The 16,870-nt window shown below is 33.7% G+C and overlaps 1 protein-coding gene across 4 annotated transcripts in view; it reads right to left on the bottom strand.

Annotated features, from left to right (window-relative positions):
- Window positions 1-16,870, bottom strand: part of SUPT3H (SPT3 homolog, SAGA and STAGA complex component) — a 455,615-nt gene that overhangs the window by 396,947 nt on the left and 41,798 nt on the right. The window lies entirely within an intron of this gene.

Below are 16,870 nucleotides of genomic sequence, written 5' to 3'. Positions count from 1 at the left end.
ATCATGTTTATATGTCTATATAGTATTTAACAAAGTACTGTATTTTATTCAATGACTTATTTTTGTGCTCCAAATAGTTTCCTCAATATAAATTCATTTGACTTGTAAACTATGCCTTATTCAATTCTGTAGTCCACGTACTAACACAGAGCTTGATATATAATTAGTTTTTAATAAATGCTTATAGACTGAATGGTACTGAATTTCTAAATTCCATGTTTTAATACACTGCTATACATAAAATTGTTGTAAAAAAAAAAAAGCTGTGATTTCCTGTTTCCAGTATGACATGTAAAAAAGGTTGCAAGTGTCACTCCCTTCCTCAAGACAAGAAAAAAGATAAATAAATTGAAAATCAACCGCTCTTCTGAGGTCCATCAGAGAATTGATGTCACAGGGCAAACCACTGTGGTAAATAACAGATGAGACAAGCAAATACAAAGAGTAACAGCTTACCAGGAGCAGAGCCCGTGGCTGGAACCTGGTCGGAGCACGTAAAAGGGCAATTCACTAATTGCTAAAGACTAAGCATGGACTAGCAAGACAGACAGAAGCTCAAGGCTGCCAAGGCTTAGTGGTCCCCCTCCACACACACACACATTCCTATGTTTTCCCTTTCAGAACTCCCTAGTCCACTGTTTTGCTGAACAAAAACTAGCCCTCAGGGGAAACTATTTACCAGAGCCTAATCAAGTTACATTACACCAAAGACTCACTGCCATGGCGAAAAGGAAACTCTCAGCTCCAGCACCCATTAGTCTTTGGGACGGGAAAAGGGAAATACACCCAACTCTAGCCTCCTCTAGCCTTCCATATGGGGAAAGAGATACTCCACATCTGCCTCTCTAGCTTCCTATCTAACCCAGTGTGAGGGGAAGGGACAAGGAGAGAGTGGTTATAAATAAAGGTCACAGCCAGAGACATAGAAACTAATCAGAGGATTATAGAATACTTCCCCACCATATCAATGAGCTGTGTATAACAACAGACTACAGCTGAAAGACCCACAGACTCTACCTAAGAAGTCTCAAGGGAAACCCAAAGCCAGCAGGAGAAACAAAAGTAAGGACACTGGAGGAAATTTTAGTCTCTGACACGATGGCTACAGCAACAGTCAACAGGCTAACTCCAAGCCACTTAAACATAAAAGCCTCACACTGAAGGCCTATCTTTTACCAGATATATCACATAGGACTTTCAACAAAAAATTACAAGTCATGATAATTAGGAAAAACATCAGTCTGAAAAGATACAGTAAGCATCAGAATCAGATTCAGGTATGGCAGAGACTTTGACATTATAAGAATAAAATTTAAAATAACTATGACTAGTATACTAAGGGCGCTAATGAAACAAGTGGACAATGTGTCACAACTGATGGGTAATGTAAGCAAAGAGATGGAAATGCTAAGAAATAATCAAAAGAAATGATAAAAAGGGAAATGGCAAAAAAAAACCACAAACCACTGTAAAAGAAATAAAGAATATTTTATGAGCTCATCAGTAGATTGAAATGGCACAGGAAAGAATCACAGAGCTTGAAGATGTGTCAACATTCTTCCAAAATTGAATAGTAAGAAGAAAAACGAAAAAAACAACAACAAAGTATATTCAAAGATTGTGGGAAATTATCCAAAAGGAATATACGTGTAATGGTAATGCTAAATGGAGAAGAATGAGGGGAAGAAGTTATACTTGAAATAATAATGGCTGGGAATTTTCTAAAACGACAGATACCAAACCACAGATTCAGAAAGCTCAGAAAACACCAAGCAGAATAAGAATAAAAATATTGACACATAGGCATACAATACCCAAACTACAGAAAATCAATGACAAATAGAAAATCTTGAAAGAAACCAGGAAGAAACAAACCAACAAAAAACTTAACTGTAGAGGTCAAAAAATTACAGCGGATAGCTCTTCAGAAACTATGCAAGCAAGAAAGTATATGAATGAAATATTTAAAGTGTTGAAAGAAAAAAAAACCAACACAGAATTCCGTGCCCAGCATAATTATTCTTCAAAAGTGAAGGAACAATAAAAACTTTCTCATGCAAAAAAACTTGAGCAAATTCATTACCAGTAAATCTGCCTCATAAGAAATGTTAGAAGAAATTCTTCAAAGATAAAGAAAATGATATAAGTCAGAAACACAGACTTATATAAAGGAACAGCATTAGAGAACGAATAAGGGTATTTTATTTATTCTTAGTTGACCTACAGATAACAGCGTTCAAAATAATAATCGCAAGGATGTATTCAGTGATGATAGCTAATAGATAAGTGAAATGAATGTCAGCAGTGCTATAAAGTGGGCTTACTCTTTTCTAAGATACTTGCACTACCTGTGAAGCCATATAGTGTTATTGCAAAGTGGACTTGAATTAGTTTTAAGTATATATTCCAAACTCTATAATAACCACTTAATAAGTTTTAAAAGAAGGAAAGAAAAGTATGATTGACATGTTTAAGGAGAAAATAAAATGGAATCATATAAAATGCTCAATTAAAACTAGGAAAAGCATAAAAAGAGTGGAAGCCGAAAAAGAAAAAGAAACAAAGAACAAAGGCCATGGTAGGTAAAAGTTACAAAAATGGTAGCTATCAGTAACAGAGAATATAAAGGAATAAACATTGTTAACAGTGTTGCTCAAAATAGAGTTGGGAGGCCCCTAACGAATCGGGGCCTATGCACATCTCATGTCTCAGTTCTCAGAACTGCTAAGTTGCTGACCTATTGCTAAAATAAAGGTCAAACCATAAACATCCTACATCAAGGACTGCTGCATGGACATATATGGACTTTATCTCCTCCTTACCATGGCAACCAGACCATCTATAGCCTTCACATTGAAAGGAACCACTCCCTGTTAACCTAGCCAACATACTTCATGTGCATAAAGAATCTAGAACTGCACCTGCATTTTTGCTTTTATAAACTCTGCCCGTTTTTGTTCTCTCTGGAACACAACTTAGGTTGCTATCTGAATCTGTTGTGTACTGGATTGCAATCCCCCACATCTTTTTTTCCTGCTCAGATAAATGCTTTTTCTTTTTTATTACAGCCTGAATCTTTTTTTGGCTTTTGGTTAACAATATTAATCCAACTATATCAAGAAACACATGGGTGAAAGAAAACTTCACAAGCTTAACAATATTTCAAACTAAATGAAAAGGGAATTAAATGGAAATGAAAATACAATCCATCAAATTTGCATATGCAGAAAGTGTTTATAGAAAGATTTATAAAATTATATGCATATATTAGAAAAGAAGAAATATCTGAAATCAATAATCTAAGCTTCCACCTTAGGAAAATAGATAAAGGACAAATTAAACCCAAAGTAGGCAGAAGAAATAGGAGTTAGAGCCAAAATCAAATAAATTGAAAATAGGAAATCAACAGAAAAAATTAATGAAACCAAAAGCTGTTTTTGAGAAAAATAAAATTTATAAACCTCTAGCCAGGTTACAAATAAAGAGACACAAGATACTAACCTGAGAAATGAGAGATGAGGACATCATTACTTATCTCATGGACATTTAAAAGAATAATAAAGAAATACTATCAACAATTGGTGCCCCTATATTTGATAACCTAGATAATATGGACCAACTCCCTGAAAGACACACGTTACCAAAACTGACACAAGGAAAAACAGATAACCTGAATAGGCCTGGAGCTACTTTTTAAATTGGATCAATAATTAATAACCTTTCAAAACAGGAAGCCCTAGGCCTACAGGCTTCACTGGTGAGCTCTAACAAACATTTAAGGAATAAATGCTCTACAATCTAATCCAGGGAACACTTCCTCACTCATTCTATGAGGACAGCATTACCTCATACCAAAAGCAGACAAAAACGTTACCAGTAAGGAAAAATACAGAACAATATCTTCCAAGAACACATGCAAAAAATCCTCCACAAAATACTAGCAAAGCAAATCCAATAACGTACAGAAAGAATTATATACCACAACCAAGTGGGATTTACTCCAGGTATGCAAGGCTGGTTCAAAATTTGAAAATCAACTGATAAAATCCATCATACAAACAGGCTAAGAAGAAAGACCATGTGTTCCTATCAGTAGATAAAGAAAAAGTATGTAAAATAATCTAGCACCCATTCATGATAAAAAATTCTCAGCAAACTAAAAATAGAAGGGAACATCCTCAACTTGATAAAGAACATCTGCAAAAAAACATACCGTTAACATCATACTTAATGGACAGAAATTAGATGCTTTCTTCCCCAAGATCAGTAACAGGACAAGGATAGTCCCTTTCACCACTCCTATTAACATCATACTGGAAGTTCTAGTTAATTCAATAACCCAAGGAAAGAAAAAGTATAAAGAATGGAAAGAAAAAATAACACTGTCTTTGTTCACAGATGATAGTGACTGTCCATATATAAAGAAAATCACAAAGAATCAACAAAAAAACTCCTGAAAATAAAAAGCAATTAATAGCAACATTGTAGGATACAAGGTTAATACACGAAACTCACTTACTTTCCTATATACCATCAATTAATAATTGGAATTGGAATTTTTAAAAAAAATATTTACATGGGCACAACAAAAATGAGTATTAATCTAACAAAATACGTAGAAGATCTGTATGAGAGAAATTGCAAAACTCTGATGAAAGTGATCAAAGAACATTTAGATGGATGGAAAGATATTCTGTATCCAATGACAGGAAGACTCAATATTGTTAAGATGTCAAGTTTTTTCCAACTAGATCTTTAGATTCAATGCAAACCCAATGAAAATCCCAGCAAGTTACTTTGCGAATATCCACAAACTGATATATTACTACAACATAATAAAGCTACAGTAATCAAGAAAATGTGGTACTGGCAAAAGAACAGACATCTAAATGAATGGAACAGAATAGAGAGCCCAGAAACAAACCCACACAATATAGTCAGCTGACCTTTGTCAAAAGAGCAAAGGCAATACAATGGATAGTCATCTCACCAAATGGTGCTATAATAACTGAACATCTAAATGTGAAAGAAATTAATCTAGACACTGAACCTACATCTTTCACAAAAAAACAAACTCAAAATGAATCCTCAAGATTTTGTAAGGAGTCAGATGGGCACTTGTCTTATTAGAGAGTCCACTTCATGGATCATGTGGACACCTGACTACTGTGCAGTACACCTGAAGCTGAAGCTGAATAATACTGAATGTCAACTATAGTTTAATATACATATAGTCACAGGATATGGAGTAAAGCATAGGGAATAGAGTCAGTGGAACTGTAACAGCTATATGCGATGTCAGAGGGATAGTAGATTGGGGGAGGGGGTTATCACTTTGTGAGGGGTGTAAATGTCTAACTATTACATTGTTTTGTACACCTGAAACTAATAAAAAAAATTACAATATTTAGTTTAAATGTTAAGTTAAAACCATTCCTTTAACTCCCAATGCAAACTTACTTTGTTAGCTTATTAATAAATTATGGTGGGAACTTTCTGACTTTGCTAATTAAAAAAAAATGGGTCATAAACCTATATGTAAAATTTAAAACTATGAAATTTCTACTAGAAGAGAATACAGAAGAAAATCTAGATGACCACAGGTTAGGAAAGAGTTTTTAGATACAATACGAAAAGTATCATTCCTGAGAGAAAAAACTGGTAATTTGGACTTCTTTAAAATGAAAAACATCCATTGTGCGAAAGATATTGTTAAGAGAATGAAGAGATAAGCCACAGGCTGAGAGAAAATATTGGCAAAACACAGAGCTGGTCTGGCGGTTCCTTAAGAAGCTAAACATGGAATGACTAGATGATCCAGCAATTCCACTCCTAGGTATATACTTAAAAGAAATGAAAACGGGAACTTGGAACACCCATGTTCAACTACAGCATTATTCACAATAGCCAAAAGGTGGAAACCACCCAGGTGTCCATCAACAAATAAATGTATAAATAAAAGTGGTATTGGGTGGGCCGAGTGGCACGTTGATTAAGAGTTGGCTTGAGATGCCAGCTCTGAGCAACAGGGCCCCACATTAGAGCCAGTGGCGCTGCGTCCTCTACAGCTAAGATGGTGAACAACAGCTTGACCTGGAGCTGGGCTGCCGTGAGTCACCGGTGATAGCGTAGGCTGCTGCAGTGGAGTTGCAGTGGGCTGCCGTAAGGCTGCCCTGAGTGGCTGGCAACTGGCGTGAGCGGCTGGCAGCATGCATGAGCTGCCAAGAGCCACCGTGAGCGGACGTCCAGTGGCTGGCAACCGATCTGCCTCACCCAGGAAGAGCGCAATGATGATGCCAACATGGGCCAGTGAGGCGACATCCTCCACAACTAGACTGAAGAACAAAAGGACAGCAACTTGTCTGTTCTTCTTCCCCAATTCCCAAACACTGCTCCCCTCCCCCAACTCCCCAATAAAAATCTTTAAAAAAAAAAAAGTGGTATGTACAAAGAACTCTTAAAACTGAATAAGAAAACAAAAAAAATTCAAAATAGGGTGGAAGATCTGAATGGACACCTCCCAAAGAAGATATACAGATGGCAAATAAGCATATAAAAAGACGCTCCACATCATTATTAAGGGATGTCAAAACAATGACAAGGTACCACTACACATCTATCAGAACGGCTGAAACCCAAAACGCTGAGAAAAGCAAATGCTGACAAGAATGTGGAGCAAGCAGCAAGAGCTCTCATTCATCACTGGGGTGAATGCAAAACAATACAGCCACTCTGGGCACACGTTAGCAGGTTCTTACAAAGTTAAATGTAGTCTTGCCAAACAATCCAGCGACAGTGCTAAGTATTTACCCAAATAAGTGAAAACCTTACGTCCACACAAAAACTTGCACTCATATTTATAAGTAACTTTATTCATAATTGCCAGAAACTTGAAGCAACTGAGATGTCCCACAATAGGTGAATATATAAACAAACTGTGGTATATCTACAATGAAATATTATTCAGCACTAAAAAGAAATTAGCTATTAAGCCACACACACACAAAAAAAGACATGGAGGAAACTTAAGTGAATCCTGCTAAGTGAATCCAGTATGAAAAGGTATCATTTTGTATGATTTCAACCATGACATTCTGAAAAATATAATATTATACAGTAAAAAGACCAGTTGCTAAAATAGCTATGATGATTAAGTTTTATGTTACGTGTATTTAAACAAAATTGTATGGGAACTTTTAGGAAAAACTATTCTGTATGATACTACAATAGTGGATCTATAACATTATGCATTTGATAAAACTACAGAGCTGCACTATATAATGACTCCTAAAGTACACTACTGACCACCAGTAGTGTATCAGTATTGGTACTGATAATGAATTATAATGAATGTAGGATGCAATACAAGATGTTAAAACATTGATACACAGAGGGCTTGGGGTTGCATATTAGAACTCTGTACTTTCTGCTCAATTTTTAGGTAAAATTAAAGCAGCTCAAAAGTCAAAGTCTGTTAATTTTTTTTAAATGGCTCTTTTTGACATTTTCAGTGTTAAACTTTATAATGATTTCATGCAGTAAAAAACTACATAGCAATTCTGCTATATATATCAATTATATGTATAATACGTGAGTTCTTTCAGAAATACGCAATCTTTAGGATTCTTAACTTTTTAAAAACTGGATAGCTAAAAAGGACAAGAGTCCTAGAGATTCAAAATAGTACAGAGACAGCAAAATATAATCTGTATTTAACCATTAATTTTTTGGTCAGATTTTATTCTTCAACTTTCCTACTAAACATTGTAATTTTAAATGCCAAATTTCTTTTTAATTTATTAATTTTGGATGAAAATCTTTCCTATATATTTAGTACTTCCTTATCTTTTTAAGCAAGCATGTTTAACATAATGTTCTTCCTGTCAACTAGTTTAGTAAATTGCTATAACACAGTGATACTTTTTAAAATCTATTAAGGTAGACAGGGCAGTCTGAACTTACATTAAATGACCCTGGCTGACGCTTTTCGGGTTTTCTGTGTATTAGTTTTTGTGTGTGTTGCCCTCACAGACAGGGTATTCTTCTTCCTTACAATGATTTATGTGACCGTTTTATAATTAAATATAGAAGAAAGGGGAGGGGTGTAAAAACAATAATGTTAGAACTTTATCATAAGTGAAGGCCAACAGACAATGACCAGAGCTTCTAGGAGGCAAACAAAGGAAGAAGACTGTTCTTTTGTGTTAAAAATTATGGGATTTATATAATATTTTTTTAACTGTCTGATCCTTACCTATGTGTGTAATAACTGGAATTGCTTAAAATGACCCCAGATAAAACAAGGTGTTCAACAATATGAATTTAACAATTTAAACATCTGTTTAAAGCCATCTCATTTACATATAGCTCATTTATTTAAAACCCTAGTATTACTATACACTAAACATTTCAAATTCAGATCAGAATTTGGGCTCACTTACTCTGTATCAATAAAAAAATGGTTGCTTTTCCTGATCATTTGATGTAACCATCACCAGCATCCAACAAATAATACTCAGCCTACCTAATGTGGTGAATCCTCAGAAAACTAATTTACTTTGGATACTATGTCCAATGGTGGGTGTAACTAATATTCTGGAGATTAAGATAAAAAATAATTAATCCCTTTTTCTACTCAAATTAGTTCAAATATAAAAGAAAAAGTGGGAAAACAGCTCGTCACAATCACTAATAAGATTTCTGTTAAGTATTTTATGCTTGAACATTAAACCCAGTGAAATCTGAAAAAGAAAACATTTCTGTGGCTAAAAGGTGTAGAAATCTTAGCATCTTTATTAATAATGAACAACTAGATAAATGCTGATGTTTATAATTTGGAAATAGACTAAAACCAAGATTATTTATCTGTATTCCAACCTTATCCCTAAAAGGATTTTAGAGTGACTTATAAAACTATGCACAATATGTAATAATTACATGATCTAGATGAAACTGCACTACTCAATTCAACACCTATGAAGCACCACAGATGTTATCTTTCATATAACAATAAACAAAAAGAGTTTATAAACACTGTAACAAAAAATTCCATTGTAATATATAAATTAAGTTTGATCGTTTTTCAAACTATTCTTGCCTTTTCTGTAAAGGAAGATGTCCACTAGGCCACAAATTTCTGTACATGAAGTATAGGTGGCAGGAGTGTGCAAACTACCGCAGGCCAGCTGCCTGCTTTACAAAGGTTTACTGGAACACAGCCACCCATTCACTGACTTACTGTCTAATTTACTTACTGTCTGCTTTCAGGCTGTAAAGGCAGGGATGAACAGTGAACAGAGACCCTACGTCCCACAAAGCCAAAAATATTTACTATCTGGCCCTGTACAGAAAAAAAGTATAGACCCTAGAAGGATATTAACTAGTATAACACAAATTCAGAACAATCTGCATATAGAGATACAGGCTTCTGCTCATTAAAAAACTTCTTCAAGGAATACTACTGAATAGTATAAATAATTTAGTAGCAGCAGTACAACTCAGAAGTATAAATTTAATGTGAATGAACTTTTTAAGGTATTTTTATACATTTTAAATGCATTCAGCTAACAATAACCAAATGACACATTAATAACATGATTGTTTGGATCCTCCAAAACTCTAGTTTATCAGTCTAGACTTGATTTACTATAACACAAACGTAAAACTTTTAAAGTTGGTATTTTTTCAAAAATACTTTACCCATTTCCAATTTATATTTACCATGTAAAAATTTGTGAAAAGTAACTGTTTTACTCTGAATAGAACTTAATGTAAAAAATTAAGCTATAAACTAAATCTAAAATTGCTACATATATAACCCAGGCGGTTCATATTCCTTATTTTTTAAAAACGGACTATTTATACAAATAAATGAAATTTTCCCCAACTTTCTGAATTCACTTTAAAATCAAATCCCCATACACCTTTTCCACAAAGTGCTGCACCTTCCAGAATTCACTGTTTAAGGTTAAAAATAGTAAAATGAACACCTGTATATCCTTTGCCTGGATTCACCAATTGTTAACATTTACCACGTTTGTTATATGTATGTATATGTTTAAGCATGGCATTAACTTCATGAAAATAATTGAGCCTTTTTTAAGAATAAGGATATTTTCCTATCATATACGTGCAACAGTATTAGCACACTTAATAAATATTCCATAGTATCACTGATATCCAGTACTTATTCCAGTTTCCTCAAATATCCTAAAACTGACTTATGGAAGTTTTTTAAAAACCTAGCATCCAATCAACATTCACATACATGACCAATTTCTGAGGCCAATTTGACCAATTCAGGGGCCAAATTTTCTTTTAAACAATCTTTCTGTGTACACTATGTTGTCTCTTCTTTCCATAACCTGTTTTCTGGAAAAGATGTAGGAACACAATTTCCCCATTACTTTCCTGCCAGAAAGAACCATTCAGGAATGAAAGGGTATTGCGATAATAGTGGGAAGGAAATTGAATTTCCAATTATCTTGGTAGGTTCTGTTTTCCCTATGAAAATATCTAGAATAAAACTGTAATCTTATCTTAGCTAGTTACAACTTTTTATAAATATATACCTAACCAACATTCATTGATCATCCAGTGATAAAAATTACCTGCCAGGACTCAGGAAGTTAAGCTTTAATACTGTTATCATTAATAACTTAAGAATCATGAATAATTATCCCAATGTATTTTATAAAAGAAACAGTTTATAAAAATCTAAACAGTGCTCTTTACTGGTCACTGAAAAAGCCAGTTTTAGAAGACTAAGCATACTTTTTTCAAACATACAGTCAATTTTAAATTTAGTTCACTACATTGAATAAAGTTTTAATCATCCCATAAAAAGACTAGATGGCTTGCATATTGTGCTTATGCATTAAGAAATTGACTTCTTTGGTCATTTGTTTCAATGCTTTCAAGCTTTTACTCAAGTGCAAAACTTACATTTTAAACAATGCTTTATTATATCAGTATTATAAAATATGTACTTCTGAATAACAAGAACCACAAATTTTTTACTGCTAATGTAATTGAAGTAATATGAATATTTTAACGTTCTACCCTAATTTATTTGATCTTAAAGTTCAAATTGGAGCAATTTTTGACTACTAAACTATCTGGGAAATTGAGATTTCCAATGGGAATACTGTCAAATTTATAAAAACAAAAAGATCAGTATTCTAGTGATTCATGTTCAATATATTTTCTATATCGTTAATTATGCCTGAATTCAGAGTATTTTCCAGTGTAAATTATACACAAGGCGTAACAAATAAAAGACCTAAATCTGCAATCGCCTTTCCTGAAACCAGTGAAATATCTATACACAGCAATGAAATTGGCATGCAAATAAAAGAACTGTCAAGACATGTATTCCTAAAAATAAGCCTACAATAACTATTTTAAAGGCTGTGTGTGGTCTCACCCATATATTTTGGCAAGATGCACTTTCTCCAACCACAGCTGGATCCATCCAAAAGCAGTGGCACTGGCGAGCCTCTGTCTCACCTGTCAAAGCTGAAGCACGTTGTTCCCAAGACCACCATGAGTCCGTGGAGAACAGCCACAGTGCTACAGCTGCTATTGATAAGCAGTCTCTAAAGGAGAAAATACTTCAAACAATTAAGCAAATCATCCTTAAAAGAGATATAGACAGAGAGACAATATATTCATGTTTAAATGATGAGATAACAAATGCCATGCCAGGTCTGATACAATGGTAATTTATATACTGGAATACTAAGAGGGGATCTTTCATAGGTAAAACTACCTTCATAGTCTTCTCTATTCTTCCTGATAAAATTCTATACATTATTTCAATTCAAAACTCTACTATGTTCCCTTACTTAAATCTTTAAAAAGCTTCATATAAAGCCTCATAATTCATCTAAATTACTAAGGTACTAAATTCATCAAAATTGCTATAGCATGACAGCTAAGCGCACAGAAGGTTAAGATTTATAAACAGAAACCCTAAGAATATTAAAATCTGATTTTTTTAGAAGATACCGCAGTATCTTTTTCAACCACATTATAAAAGCAGTTTGTATTTTTGCTTTAGACTAACCTTCCCTAGAGTAAAGCAGATGGACTGATCAGGTAAGCTATAGGTGGGTTAACATAAAAAGAAAGGGCAAGAAAAACAATTACTTTGAAAAGAAATATGCCTCAGTGGACAATTCAGGCCCCACCTCAAACCTGGCAATAAAAGACAACTCAAATAAAATGGAAAGAAATATATCTGTCTGGGTAAAAAGCGTGAATAGTCATGATAAATAGCTCATACCTTATTTTTCCTACTAGATGATAATGTCCTCTAACCCTATTTAATGTTGCAACAATTCAATTAAAAAAGGGGCTGTCCCTTCACACCTTTTCCAGGAAAGCTAATATCCAAAAGGTTCTCACTGTAACAGTTTCACCTACGACCAAGTCTCACAGCACAAAGTTACCACAGAGCTCCAATGTACTCTGATGTTCCCACAGTTTCATTTACTATATTCTCTAAATGCAAAGGTTCCAAAAAGATTAGTTTCACTTTTCCCTAGATATATTTAGTACACTAACTAGTATAGTTGGGATATTATTTTTCTTTGGTTTTGTCAGTAGCATGTTTGATATAAATTTTATTAAGTGGTAGTATATGTAACATTGCATTGTGGGTAGTAGTTTCCTGCTTTAGCCTAGCCACATCCTCAGCTGTCATATGAGCATGTTTCCCATATTTTCTGCAAGTTCTCACCTTTTTTTTCTTCTAGAAAAATGACTGCATTAGAAGAGCAATTGTTCTAATAATTATAAGAAACGTGAATTATCTATACAGATACATTACACAAGTATGGCTCACTCTGCACTTCAAAGTACAGTCTAAGAGGAAAAAAACATATCCTCACAATTAAAGTGGTAAGGTCATGTGAAACAATATGTTAAAGTGAATTAACATACAGGAAGGAATTAAAAACTGTTAAAGAAAATCTCTGTAATCAGATGCCAATACCGTCTAACAAATGAGGTGTATTAGACCAGGATGTAACAGTGATTTGCCTTGAATGTTAAGTACTTCGAACCTGCCAGGTATTAATTGGTGAGAATTAATGTCAATATCCCCCCCTAGAACCTTAAGAATCTACTTTGAGACGCTATAGAAATATCAAAACAGCGAAAGAGAAACCGAAAAAGCCTGGAAGACGGAGGGAGGGAGGGAGGGAAAGAAGGAAGAAGCAGGAAGGGAGGGAGGGAGAAAAGTTTACTCTTCTTCTCTTTTGGCATCCAATTTCCACATAATCTCACATTTAGACAGACAGATGCTAATACTAACTAAATGAAGTTGTTAAAGCAATCATGGACATAGTGGTGCTTTAGGTTTTATACAATTTAATTAAAACAAACTAAGAAGAAAAAAAAACAGACAAAATACTCTCATTACAAAAAGTAACACAAAATACCCTGTACACACACACAATCACAGACATGTGCATGCAACTGTGCACACAAACATATACCCCATTAAAATAAGGAAGTGGAACTAATCTCTAAGAATAATCATAATTTAAAGTACTAATAAAATTATACGTATTTTACTAACATTAAAATTTTTCAAATCACCTAAGGCCCAGTAAATGCTATATAAGCTTAAACAGCTACACATCAAATCCCCCCAAAAAAATTGTCAAAAAATAAATTGTCACATACCGAGCTAAAACAATAAATTATGAAAGTGTCTTGCAAAACCTCATAATCAGTGAAAACATTTTGAGCAAAATTAGGATTTCTACAATTTATAAAATTCCTACATTAAACCATTTGTCCCTATTGCTTTTAATTAAAAGAAAAATAGAACAGCAGCAAACAGAAGTCTAAAACAATGAAAAAAAAACCGACAGAGATGAGCACAATACTGATATTGATAAAATAAAACTACTGCATTGAAATAGGATTAGTTGAAAAATAAAAAATAACTCAAAGGGTAACAATGAAGATATATACAGCGTTTAAAACTATTATACTGTTAAATCATCTAATACCACACAATATAAAGTTTAACCAATGTTGACAAATTCAGTAAATACAAGGTAAAGGGGAAGCAAGATAACTACTTTTTGAAATTGATTTCAAGTTCAAAGCTATATTTCATTTCCATGGCATTAAAGTACATAATTTATACAGCAGACCTAAACTTGTTACTTACTTCAACATAGCATATACTAACATAATCCCTCAAAAGGATGCAGTTTTGAGGGTCTTTGAAGAACAAAGAAAAAACCCTGTGGTTTTCATTTCTGATTTTAAGCATAGTATAAATCCATAATCAAGAGCTTTATTTGTAGTGACTTTTCTGAGTTAGTCTTTCTTCATCACATGTGGTAAGCTATTTGTAATGAAACAAACTATCAATTATCAAATACATACCATTATCACTGTTGTTTTTAAATTTTTACCATGAAGTAATATTTTCTCCAAAGAGGATATATTGTCAATTTAGAAAAAAAAAAATGTGTAGATAATGAATATACGAACTTTAAAGCACATGACTTCACTATCTTTCTCCTGTCAGAATCTGATGGGCCTCACACAAAACAGAAAGGGCACATTAAACAATATCTATTAAACTCTTATGCAATAAGAATGATTATCCTGACCCAAAAATTATGGGCAGAAGGGTTACCTGCAAAAAGAGAACAGGCAGTTAAACACATAGATGTTAAAAATTATTCAAACACATACAGAGTTAATTTGGAGGGCCAACATACACATAATTTTCAAAAAATTTAAGGAAGAATATATTTAGCAAAAAGTCAGGGTTGTAAGACGTCAGAGAACGCTTCTGCAGAAACTAAAACCTCATTCTAAAAGAAGAAAAGCATTTATTTACCATACTACATACAGCAGCTACCTAAATTTTTTCAATTGCCTGATTCTATTGTTATTGTAGGTGCATGTGAAACTATGTTTGGAAATTGCACAAATTACACAAAGCCCTCCCTTAACTTACTTTAAATGTTAATTAGAGATATAGATCATACCAGTCTACCTTATTTATTAAAGAGAATAACTGAATAACTTTTCTCTTTTGCATGAGTAAATACATGTTAAAAGAAAGCTTTTACTTTTCAGTGTAAAATATGTTTACACATACAATGAGGCATGGTAAGTCTATATTTAAAATGAAACAATAAATGTATGCCTGATGTTTTCTTACTAAAATTTTGTTATGAAAAAGTTCTGGACATTTAAATAATAAAGGATTAAAATCATTCCCATGTCCTCCCAGTGTAATTTGGGAAAATCAATTTTTTGTGAAGAAACTTATGAACATGTCTGTACATTTATCTTTATCTATATAAACCAAAAACAGATAATGAACTGTGCTAGGAAGTCCATAGGCAAGGATATTTTGGCTCTAATACCCTCCTTACTTTTTCCCAGCCCTTATCCCATTATATCCCCCAAATAATGTTTCGTAATTCACTGTCTCCACCCACCCTCCCAGTCATTTACTTCACGCCACTCCTAGTTACTATCACACTAGGAAGAAGTCTAACATGCAAATTCAGAGTGGCGTGGATAAATGGAAAAAAATGCCTAGAAAATTGGTCTGTTCGGCTTTATAATTTTTGTTGAAAAATACCCCATCACTCCCAACTGATGAAAACAGGAAGCTCTATTCATAAATATGAAATTCTCTGCCTATGATATATAATCATCCTAATAAGAAAATGAGTTCTATACATACATGTCCAAAGGGGCAAAAAAGGAGATAGTTTCCCAAAGATGTTTCCAATTTTCTTCTGAATCGGAATTAGCAAATCGAGACGACTAACATACTCTGTCTGTGTGCATTATTCCTTACTACACACAGCATTTTGTAATTTATTTCAAAGCTTTCATTATAAACAAAAAATACAGCTTCTGTTAACCCACTCCATTCTGAACTTATAAAATGCAATATTGAACAATTCAAGTTACAACGTAAGAATTTCACTTTATGTACATGAGATCTGCTATCAAAATATGTTTAAGTAAAATCAAAATAGACTGTTTAAAGAATTATGCAAAATGAATAGAATTCCGTGAAAAAATAAAAATCATTACAAGCATAAAGAAAACTAAGATTCATCCAATGACTGTTACAATTCTTGCCATTCATTTCTATCAGTCCTCAAACTAGTCATAAAATAAAGGTATTCATAATATAAACGATAGTAATTACATCTTATCTTGATTGTAGGAGCCAGCATCTAATATTGATCATACGTAAACTAGACAGACATGATTTAACATTTGTAAAAGGAATCCCCAGACTAACACTTTCATGACAGCCAATTAGAGGCAAGCCCAGCAAGCAGTTTGCAACCAGACCTTCAGAAAGGTAAACTTTTTTACAATGAGTTACAGATTCACAAGTTTAAGAAGACAGGAAAAAGAAAAACAGAAGGACTCCAATCACCCAGCAAATATGAAGCAGACCCCAGAATGTGATATAATCCAAAGATGTAAATTATTGTAAATCATCACTGTTGTTCAGAATTTCACACAGCCTCTTGAGCCAATTTTGCTCACTTTTCCACAGACACAATAATGAGCTAAATAAAAGGAGGAAAAAAACAAAACAAAACAAAACAAAAAACTGGGGCTGGGAGGACAGAAAGGAAAGCCCTTAACTGCAGAGTCCTGCTCTACAAATGCTTAACCTTACAGGAGTTTGGGCTCCTTCAGCATTTGTATTCTATCCAAATCCTCATGAGTCACAAAAATTAAATAGCTATATCCTTCTGGATGCCAGGAAGGGCCTTACCACAAGCCTTTTGTCAGAGAGAGTCAGAGAGAGAGAGAGAGAGGGAGAGAGAGAGAGAGAGAGAGAGAGAGAGAG

Source organism: Hipposideros armiger, unplaced genomic scaffold (assembly GCF_001890085.2).
Source record: "Hipposideros armiger isolate ML-2016 unplaced genomic scaffold, ASM189008v1 scaffold_72, whole genome shotgun sequence".
Taxonomy (NCBI): Eukaryota; Metazoa; Chordata; class Mammalia; order Chiroptera; family Hipposideridae; genus Hipposideros; species Hipposideros armiger.
Note: the sequence above shows the minus strand (reverse complement) of the source record. Positions and strands in the feature narration are given on the sequence as shown.